This window comes from Astatotilapia calliptera, chromosome 5 (genome assembly GCF_964374335.1).
Source record: "Astatotilapia calliptera chromosome 5, fAstCal68.1, whole genome shotgun sequence".
Lineage (NCBI taxonomy): Eukaryota > Metazoa > Chordata > Actinopteri > Cichliformes > Cichlidae > Astatotilapia > Astatotilapia calliptera.
Window position 1 is genome coordinate 1,601,655 of NC_137426.1, and position 11,484 is coordinate 1,613,138.

Below are 11,484 nucleotides of genomic sequence, written 5' to 3' on the forward strand. Positions count from 1 at the left end.
AACACTCTATTCTGATCTGAAGGATGTATCCTTTATATCATTTTCAGATTTCATCTACATCACAAAAAGCACACCCTGGTTTGACAAGAAACCGTTAACAGCACGGGGAAAATTTCCCCAGCAGGTAAAACTGGATCGGACAGAATGGAGCAGGGGAAACGCGTTTTTGCTTGAGTCAGCCTTCTGATACATGATTAGTTTTCTCTGGAGTTGTGACAGACTTTATGAGATGTAATTTCAGCTGACTGAATCTCTTTTTGTCAGTAATTGAACGGTCTCATAAAAGGTACAAGATTGTAGCTTTTGACAGTTTTTCAGGGCTTTGTTTGAGGAAACATTATAGCCACAAAGGCTTCACTATCACACTTCTTTTGCAGGGAAGGTTGATTAAAACTCTCGTTGGCCACACAGGCTACAGCTGAATGCAGTCGAGTGCACTGGGTCTCTATTAAAGGTGTGTGTGGGGGGAGTGGGGGTGCATGGAGTCTGATAGGTGGGTGGAAACTGTGCAGCTGAGGATCAGGACTTTAAATTGGAAATAAATTGACAATCAATCCCAGGAAAAGTCACTCAGAAAACAATTCAGCTGGTCTGCTGCAGCCTGGCTATTACCCGTGCGGTCATGAGGACTGTCCACGATGACATGCTCCTTCATTACAGCCTGACCCGCTCAGCAGCGTAAGCATGAAGCGTTTGAGTCCCCAAGGTCATTCGCTGATGTGCAAACCACAAACAGATACTTAACGCAGGCTGAATATACAACTGCAGAGCTGCATTAGTGTGTTAGCGGCTAAATGTGCACACTGGTACCAGTATAGTGTCATCCCGTGCAAACATGAGCAGCCTCAGTCGATGAAGCAATGCTCTGCTTCTTCTCCGGTGAGTCCCTCGTCCTCTGGTTTCACACCAACTCAGACAGCGAACAGCAAACGTGGTCCCTGCTCGTCAACCAGGCCTCCACCTGCTGCAGGTTCTGGTTGGAGTGGACCTCCATCCTCCAGAACAGATGATGTCGAGGACCACCACTTCACTGACGGTCAACCAGCTGTCATGGAAACAAACCAGGAAGATGTGTCAGCAGGGGTTTTCAAAATAAGAGCAAGAAAATATTCATAAATTAGGATGGTCTTTCTCTCAGATGCATGACAAGTAAATAAATACCAAATTAGTTCTGAATAAAAGTGGTGGTGAGTTCTAAGGATCACGCCTTAGAATAAAAAACTGCTAAAAATACGAGAGCAGCACCACTCCATCGTATTTTTAGCAGTTTCTTCTTTTTATTGAGGAAGTTATTTTTTCTTCTATTTGTGAAGTTTATTTTAGAAATGGAAAAGAAAGGATTAACGACTTGAATAATTTAAAACGAAGATAGTAGCACCATGTGAGCTTTAGAGACAGTCTTACCTGCGAAGCATCTTACTGAACAGATAAACATGGACAAGATGCTAACCCCATGTTTGCCTACTGGTGGTGGTCAGAGGGCCCGGTGGCGCCAGTGTCCGGCAGCCTCGCCTCTGTCAGTGCGCCCCAGGGTGGCTACAATGTAGCTGCTATATAAATACAGGCCATTTACATATATCTGTGTGGGGAGACGGGGGCATATGCTGCACTGGTCCCCCCTTTAACTTGATTGCCATCATTGATTTTCTCCCATAGATGCCACTGAACCAGAGTAATGCTGATTGTACTAATTGTAAATGTACTTCAAGTGTTTATGTTCCAGTGGTAACCTACACACGTGTAGTTGAACTGTGGGATGAAGTTGGAGTACCTGGAGAGAAGCCACACAGGTAGAGTAAGAACGCTGGTTCTGTTCCTGAGTTTCTTCCTGTTAACTGCACTGAGTTATGAAGCCAAATTAAACCACAGCAAGTAATGACAGCACGTGGTATAGATTCAGTAAGGTCGATGGTAAAACACGAGGAAAAACTCAGGCGAGCTAATCAGAATGAGAGTTCATGTGGGCTTAGGTTAACTGGGAATTCTAAAATCACTGAGAAGAAGAACATGTTGGATTTATTGCACTCATTAGTGGACATTGTTACACACAGATGATTTGCTCTGGTAGCGACTTTAACAACTGATTAAATTAACACTATTAAAGTTATTCAAACATGAGGCGATTGTGTTAAATACACCCAAGATGCTTACATACAGTATCTCACAAAAGTGAGTACGCCCGTCACATTTTTGTAAATATTTTGTTATATCTTTTCCTGGGACAACACTGAAGATATGACACTTTGATACAGTGTAAAGTAGTGAGTATGCAGCTTGTACAACAGTGTAAATATGCTGCCACCTCAAAATAACTCAGCATACAGCCATTAATGTGTAAACTGCTGGCAACAAAAGCGAGTACACCCCTGAGTGAAAATGTCCCAACTGTGCCCGAGTGTCAGTAAGTTGTGTGGCCACCATTATTTTCCAACACTGCCTTAAATCTGTTGGGCACAGAGTTCACCAGAGCTTCACAGGGTGCCACTGGAATCCTCTTCCACTCATCATCATCACCTTTATTTATAAAGCTCTTTAAAACAACCACAGCTGACAGAAAGTGCTGCACACCTTCCATTTGAGGATGCCCCACAGATGCTCAATAGGGTTTAAGTCTGGAGACATGCGTGGGCAGTCACGTACCCTCAGTAGATTTAACAAGGCACTGGTCTTTTTGGAGGCGTGTTTGGGGTTGTTATCATGCTGGAATACTGTCCTGTAGCCCGGTTTGTGAAGGGGATCATGCTCTGTCTGTATGTCACAGTACATGTTGGCATTCATGGTTCCCTAAGTTAATTGTAGCTCCCCAGTGACAGCAGCACTCATGCAGCCCCAAACAATGACATCCCCCCACCATGCTTGACTGTAGGCAAGACATGCTTGTCTTTGTACTCCTCACCTGGTTGCCACCACACACCCCTGACACCATCTGAACCAAATACGTTTATGTTGGTCTCATCAGACCACACGTAATGTATATCCGTAGTGTATTATCTTTAGAAGAAGCTTCCTTCTGGGACGACAGCCATGTGATGCAGTGCTAACCCCCCCTCAACCTCTGCGGAAATGCTGCCGGCACTCATGCATCTGCTTTCAAAAGACAACATCTGGATATGACGCTGAGCATGTGCACTGAACTTTTTGGGTCGCTCACAGCGAGGTTTGAGTGGAACCTGTCCTGTTAAACTGCTGGATGCTGTTGACCACTGTGCTGCAGCTCACTTTCAGGGTGTTGCATCATTCTTCTCAGAGAGTTCAGGCCATGATGTGCCAGGTTACAGAGGATTTGGCTCAGCTATTTGTGTTTAATAACCAGGGTAGGGATCTATGTCCCTATCCTGAGCGAGCTGTGGGTAGTGACCGAAAGAACGAGGCAAAAATGAGCTTCCTCCGAAGGGTGGCTGGGCTCTCCCTTAGAGATAGGGTGAGGAGTTTGGCCATCTGGGAGGGGCTCAGAGTACAGCAGCTGCTCCTCCACATGAAAAGGAGCCAGTTGAAGTGGTTTGATGTCTCCTGGGTGAGGTGTTTCAGGCATGTCCCACCAGGAGGAGACCCCGGGGCAGAACAAGGAGATGCTGGAGTGGTTATATCTCTCGACTGACCTGGGAACACCTTGGTGTTCCCCCAGATAGTTGAGGAGGTGGCTGGGGAGAGGGAGGTCTGGGCTTCTCTCCTTAGGCTGCTTCCCCCGTGACCCAGCCCTGGATAAGTGGAAGAAGATGGATGGGTGGATGTTTGTATTCTGGTTATATTGCAATCAACCAAGGTTTTCAGGTGCATTTGTCATTTTGCAGTAACACCATCGTCCTGCTTGCCTCACTGTCTGTGGAGGAATTTCTGTTTCAGAGCTGGACTCTTAATGTTAGGAAGCAAAGGATTTGCGATTTTTGCTGGTTTATCACAAACAGCCAGCTTGGCCCGTTCAGTCTCAGAGTCATAGGATAAAGTCAGTTTGATGACAGCAGTGGATAAGGAAGTGAGGCACTGCAGTCTCAGAGTTCATCCATCTTTCATGCACAGCGAGTGGCATGGTGGCTAGAACTGGTCCTCTAGAGTTGCTTAACCAGCTGCATTTCATTAAGCAGAGCTCATGTGGAAGAACTGAACATCACTTATTGAAGCAGAGTGTTTGAGTAGTGACCTGCTGATCAGATTCAGATGAAACTACATAGCAGAGAGGAGCGCCAGCATTAACAGGAAGTAAAGCAGAGTCTATCAGAATCAGAATCAGAATACTTTATTGATCCCTGGGGGAAATTATTTTTTGTTACAGTGCTCCATTTTAAACCAACATTAAGACAAGACAGACAATACGCTAACTAAGAATAGTACAATATATACATATATATACATACATACATACATAAGTCACTTATAAATAAATAGTTGGAAAAGAAACATGTGTAGTTGTAGCAGCAAACAGTGTGTTAAGTGGATGCGTTGTACAGGGAGATGGCCACAGGCAGGATGCATCCACTAGACACCACTGCTGGTGGTGGAGATGAAGTAGGTGGAGAGTTGGGTGAAGATCTCTGGGTAGTCATGATGAGAGAGGACAAGAATGCAGACAGACACGTGTCTCTCGCCTGAATATTCCTTACTGAATGTATTCATAAGCTTCGTCAGAAGATTCTGGTTCAATGAGGCTCTCACACCTTCGTGTTTGTTTGGAAGCTGTGCAGCTGTGTGCTGATCATACAGCAGACAGTGCAGGGAACGGATTACATTTAGAGACAGTTTTCCTCATTACTGAGCTGTACCTGTGGCTGTTTGTCTGCCCAGTGATCCAGATCTGTCCATCTCCGTGTGATGTGTGGACAGACGCTCTCGGAGGCGCCGCGCTCGCCTCGTTCCCAGCTATTCTAATGGAACACATTCTGCTTTAAACTCCTTTCCATTCACGCGTCTTGTCACGCTGAGTGTTCTTGACCTTGCATCATCCAACAGAAGGGTGTGAATAGAACCCCCCCGCCCTCCTTCCTATGCTGCGGCCCCCCACCACCCCTCCATTGCTTTGGTAAATCACATAATGAGCTCCTGTCTGCTGTTTTCTTCTTTCCACCATTTTTTTTTGCTCTGAAATGCTGCACTGCTGACAAGTTCCTCCCCGTCCTCTTCAAACCCATCATTCTGAGTGTGTGTGTGTGTGTGTGTGTGTGTGTGTGTGTGTGTGTGTGTGTGGATGACCCATTTTGAGAATTACACATAACTATAGAAGACGTGATATGTTTTGGTTGACAAGGAAAATGTGTCTTTTCTTTGCACCACTTTTCCACAACACATCAGGAGCATACTCTCAGTTGCCAGTTTTTTTGGCGCTCCTCGCTAAAATGAATGCCGACGTTTAGAGAGCTGCTGACTCCGTGTGGACGCCTCTCTGGAGGCTGCAGTTTGTGCTGCTGCTAAAATATTTTACATCATAAGTGACTGTGTCCTTCTAACTTACAGCCTGAACCATGTTTGCACATTTCTTCTTTGCTCTTTGAACATATTCAAATTAAAATAAAGTTATTATAATAACATAGCTGTTTAGTTTAGCAGCCCCTTTAAACACATTTATAACGTTTTGCTTGTTGAAGCACTTCAGTCTGACCTATGAAGGATGAACCAGTCCTCAGTCTGCACATTACAGACAACTAATAACTCATTTTAAATCTGATCTTTAGAGACTTTGTTACGAGCGGACAGCTGCTCCTCCTCCACATCAAAAGGAGGCACGTCAACCTCTGACACCTCCTAAGTGATGTGTTTCAAGTGTCTCCAATCAGGTACAACAGTCGTTGCCTCAACGTGCTTCATAGTGTAAGGTTAAAATCCTACAACAATACAGAGGAAACATCTCCTTTGATGGGCTGTCTGAATCTGTTTGGCTTGGGAGGGGGCAAAACCCCTTTGACATCATCATCCCACACAAACAGCAAACGACACACAAACCCCTCCACCACGATAAGGTGGTGACTTACAGAAGACAAGTATAATGATTATATTTTATTATATTTTAATTATTATATTTTAGGTGATGGCAGTGATTGTCCTGGAGATGTCATCTTTAGTTTGTTCAGCCGGACCTTCATCCTCCTCCTCCTCACCATGACCTCTTCAGTTGCGTTGGCCGTGTTTCCCACCATATCGCTGCTGAATAATAAAATGAAAAGTTTAGATTTAGAATTTGGCTGATTGTGAGCTGCTCATCCCGCGGCTTTCCTTCACAGCGTAGCCCAGCTGTTTCAGAGTGTGGCTCGACCTCATTTAGCATTAAAACAAAATTGATCTCACATCTCTTGTTTTTACCGCTGCTGGGTAGTGGTCGAGGTGCCAACTAGGGTTGCCAACTCCCTGAAAAATAAATAAGGGACACCTCGTGGACAGGGCTGGGCGACCCGATCGTCTTCACCCTTCCCAGTGTGGTGAATTTTTTAGGTCCTTTTTTTGTGTGTGAAATTATTTTTTAACCATTTGACTTGAAGTTGATTTAAGCAGCTGCATATTCTTTGTGATATGAACACATGTGAAACAAATGATCATTTAGCCATTTATTTTTAGCTCACAATGACAACATTAACACAATAAAACAGGTCTCCTTCTTAAACAGAAGCCTGTTATGCTTAACTTTGGAGAATATAAGTAAATCTTTCTTTAAAAGAACTCTGTCCTTTTTTTGGGAAAAGGAATTAAATATAGAGATCAGTGACGAGGTATGGCACAAAGTTTGGGAGAATGCTAAATCTCTGAGCGTAATAAAGTGAAGGCAATCCAAATTAAAATCCTACACAGAGCTCACATATCACCTTCTCAACGCCATAAATACAATTCAGACCTTTCTCCGCTCTGCCCTAAATGTAAAATAGAGGTGGGCAACCTCACGCACTGTCTATGGTCCTGCCGGAAAACACAACAATTCTGGTTCCTGATAAAGTGTGAACTGGATAAGATCTTCACCACTGACACTGAATGCAATCCACTGTGTATGCTACTTGGAGTGGCAAACGACAAAATTAGGGGGAAGTTTGGAAAGCAGCACTATGCACTGTTAATATTCTGTGCAAGGAAATGTGTCCTCTTGAACTGGATCACGGACACGGCCCCATCTAAGACTCAATGGCACCGGACGGTATTGGAATATGTGTCACCAGATTTCCTAACATGCAGGCTACATAGTAGGGACAAAAAGTTTTATAAAATATGGGACCCATTTATGGCGTGTGTCGGTTTGGATATTTCTGCTGTTTTCTCACGGGCCTTGGTATGATGCAAGCAGGTCACTGCTATTTTACATATATGTACTGTTAATCGTATCTCATAATCAAAATGTCTGGATTTTCCACTTATTTCTTTGTGTTCATGAGCCGGGTTGCCTGTTTGTTTTGTTTTGTCTGTTTTGTTTTGTTCTGCTATGTTGTTGTTTGTTTGTTTTTTGTTGTTGTTTTGGTTGTTTGTTTGTTTAATCTTGGTGTCAGTGTAAAGTTTAAAACTCAATAAACACACAGTTATACCAAAAGAACTCTGTCCTGCTTAACTTCAAATTATATAAATTAATAGAAAACAATAGAAAGAACAACATTCTTGTAACAGTGCACATTTAGTGCAATTAGAAAAGTGCAAACAGAAAGTCTGTGGAACACCTGTAAACACAATATTTGTGCCTCAAAGGCCTCAACTGTAGCCGGAAGTTGAAGTAAAAAAAGAACAAACTCAGGAGCTCAAAAGCTCAAAGCCACATTAGGTGGAAACAGACTCGTTTTTCCATTTGTATATTTTTAGCTCTTGCTGCAGTTAGGCGTTGTTTGTCGTTCAGTACTGCAGAGTAAAACTCTGAGCAAGACATATCATAAGCTAGACTGACAATGAGCTCACTCCTAATTAATTCAGTAGAACATTTGTTCCGCACATCAGTCCACTTATTCTTCATAAGAGAGAAAATCCTCTCCTCAAACCCAGTGGAAGATGGGATGCTGAGTACAAAGGATACAACAGCCTGGATATCGGGGAGGTCACCTGCTGTTCCCTTGGACTGCTGCTTTTCCTTCTCCTGATGTTCTTTGCTCAGGTGCTCCAGAAGGCTGGTTGCAGTGACACTAGGGGTGGGTTTTTATAATCGATTCATCGATTAAAATCGATTCTGGCTTGGATAACGTAAAATCGATTCATTAAAATCCTGAATCGATTTTTTAATATAAATTTATTTTGCCCGAAATGCCAGAATCTCAGGTGAAACCTCACAAAATTTCAAGAACCACCAAACAGCTAAGACAGTAAATGAGAGCAGGTACACGGCTTCTGCACAAAGACTTAAACACACAGCGCGACCCGCGGATCAGAATCAGTGAGATGTCGCCTTTCTCACGGTCGGGGCTGAAAGCCGACAGCTCGCTGATTCTGATCTGTCAGCGGGTCGGCGCTTTGTGTTCACGCCCTTTATGCGCTGATTCTAAAGCTGTTAGTTTGATGTCTCTCCAAACAACATTGACCGAACCAGCAGCAAAAGCAGATCCAAACTAAGCTTCACATAAACATCGTCATGAATTCACTCTGACTTTTGCTGTTTTGCTTCCACCAGGATGCACAGCTCTCCCTCTCTCTCCCTCCCTCTCTCTCTCTCCCTCCCTCCCTCTCTCTCCCTCCCTCTCTCTCTCCCCCCCTCTCTCTCTCTCTCCCTCCCTCTCTCTCTCCCCCCCTCTCTCTCTCTCTCCCTCCCTCTCTCTCTCCCCCCCTCTCTCTCTCTCTCTCCCCCCTCTCTCTCCCCCCCTCTCTCTCTCCCTCTCTCTCTCTCTCTCTCCCTCCCTCTCTCTCTCCCCCCCTCTCTCTCTCTCTCCCTCCCTCTCTCTCTCCCCCCCTCTCTCTCTCTCTCTCCCCCTCTCTCTCCCCCTCTCCCTCCCCCTCTCTCTCTCTCTCCCCCCTCTCTCTCCCCCCTCTCTCTCTCCCTCTCTCTCTCTCTCTCTCTCTCCCTCCCTCTCTCTCTCCCCCCTCTCTCTCTCTCTCTCCCTCCCTCTCTCTCTCCCCCCCTCTCTCTCTCTCTCCCTCCCTCTCTCTCTCCCCCCCTCTCTCTCTCTCTCTCCCCCCTCTCTCTCCCCCCTCTCCCCCCCCTCTCCCTCTCTCTCTCTCTCTCTCTCTCTCTCTCCCTCCCTCTCTCTCCCCCCTCTCCCTCTCTCTCTCTCTCTCTCTCTGTACTTCAAGAACAGTTTCCCTTTCTTCATTATTCGCTTGCTTGTTACGCACCAGTCTACTGTTGTTTACAGGATGTCAGCCGCTGTTTTTTTCCCTTTTACATTCTTCCAAAGAGAAAACCTCATTTTTGCCGTTCAATACTGAACAAATTTAAACTTTTTAAAATTATGCAAAATGCAAAACGCTGTGTCTCTAATAAAACCGCTGTAACTTCAGAGGTGATGTTCATATGTTGATTAATGGTTTTCTTTTGTTTTTGATGTACTGCAGAATATTTTTATAAAATCCCAGGCCAGGAAAACCTTCATGTGTTTCTGTTTTATCTTCAGCTACTTTGACACAAAGGCATCTGCTGTGACGCTCACACCTGTGATAAAGTCTTGTGTGTGTCAGCTTCCTTTTTATAGATACACAAATATGTAAATGTACTGATCTGAATTATAATATTTCTGACTGTCAAAATTTCCCAGATTTTAATCGAATCGAATCGAATTAAATCAGATTAAATCGAATTGTGGATCGAATCGATTTGGGACCTTGTGAATCGGAATTGAATCGATTCTAGAAATCAGTGACGATACCCAGCCCTAAGTGACACCCTCTTCATAAAGCTCATCCATCCATTCCCAGATCTCTGATGTTGAACTTCTACAACTGTGCCATCAGCAGCGTTCTGACGTATGGATTTCTAGTGTGGTTCCCCAGCTGCACCAAGGCCGATCAGCAAGCACTCCAGCGGGTGGTGAAAGAAGCTGGCAGAATTATTGGAACAAGTCTGCCAGAGATCAGTAATATCTTCCCCACTCGCTGTCTGAGGAGGGTGCACAGTATCCTGCGGGACCAACATCACCCTGCGCGCCACCTTTTCCATCTGCTGCCCTCAGGGAGAAGGTACAGGTCTATACAGGCCAGAACATCCAGACTGGCCAACAGCCTGTATCCACAGGCTGTGAGGCTCCTGAACTCTCTGCCCCCCTCTCACGGACAATAACCATATCCAACTTCTTAATAGCAATGAACTGGTCTGCATTGGTGCATCATATCTTTATTCTCTTCCCCCTCCTGCCCCCCCCCCCCTCTTTCTTAAATAGATAACTATCATATCTGATATCATATCTCACAGTACAATAATATTGAATGGGTTGCATTGTTGTATTTTGTCATGTTTCTCAGGTCTTTGTCTGAATTTCTACGAACATTATTGCTAAGGATTGTCTTATTGCATTGGAGTCACACTGGGTTAAATATGTACACTTGGGTTTTAAGGGGTATTTATTATTTTCTTCTTTTTTTGGGTTGTATGGAAGCCCCAAACACAATTTCATTGTTCTTGACAATGACAATAAATAAATAAATACAAATACATAGAGATGTTTAACCTGCCAATAGAGATGAGAAGTTGACCTGAGTCCTAGTGGCACATGGTAAATAAATGGAAAAAATGTATTATATATGTTTATAACGTTGTATAGCATTTAAACAATACAAGTATAGTTTATTTATTATGTATTTATCCATCCTTATACTAAGTATATGAACTGTTTGAATTTGTAAAATAGTGTATAGAAATTGCATGTTTGTGTATATACACTCCAAACAAAGTTAATGATTATGGTTTTATTTATATATGTTATCTATCAATTGTATTTATTTGTTTCTAACCATCAATAATATTAAAACATCATCATCATTTCACTGGCAAATGTTTTCTTCTTACCTGCCAACCAGTTGAAGTCACGTTTTTTACTCACTTTATGTCTCTTCTATGATGTTATTTCTGTCTCCAACAACATAGGTTACAATTACATTAGCATGACCAATTATGCAAATTAGGTGATGATGTCATTTAGCGACTTTTAGGACAGCCAATAGCGAATTTCATTACTGAGGAGTTGGCAACACTGGCTGGCATTAGCTGAGGTTAGTTCATAGACTGCAGACTGTTAGACTTGATGGATAGCATTAACAACCTGCTAGCTGCAAATAATCATGTGCAGCTCTGAAAGCAGTCTATGAACTAACCTCAGCTAATGCCAGTTAGCTCGGTGGTGAGTAACCTTCAGTAATAGTAATAAATCTCACAGCAATAGTACATTCATATCGTTTTAAAAGGCATGACAATATATCAAGTAATCCAAGGTATTCAGAATACGTTACTCACATTGAGTAACTTAACAGAATATGTCCAAAAAGTTGATTCTGTTCATCTGGACGTAGCGTTTTGTGGGAGAAACATGACTTTTTCAGTCTCAGCTGACTGTAGGTTTCCCCAATCTTAGGGAGATCAGTTCCTTAATCTTAATTATGCAAGGAACTGACCTC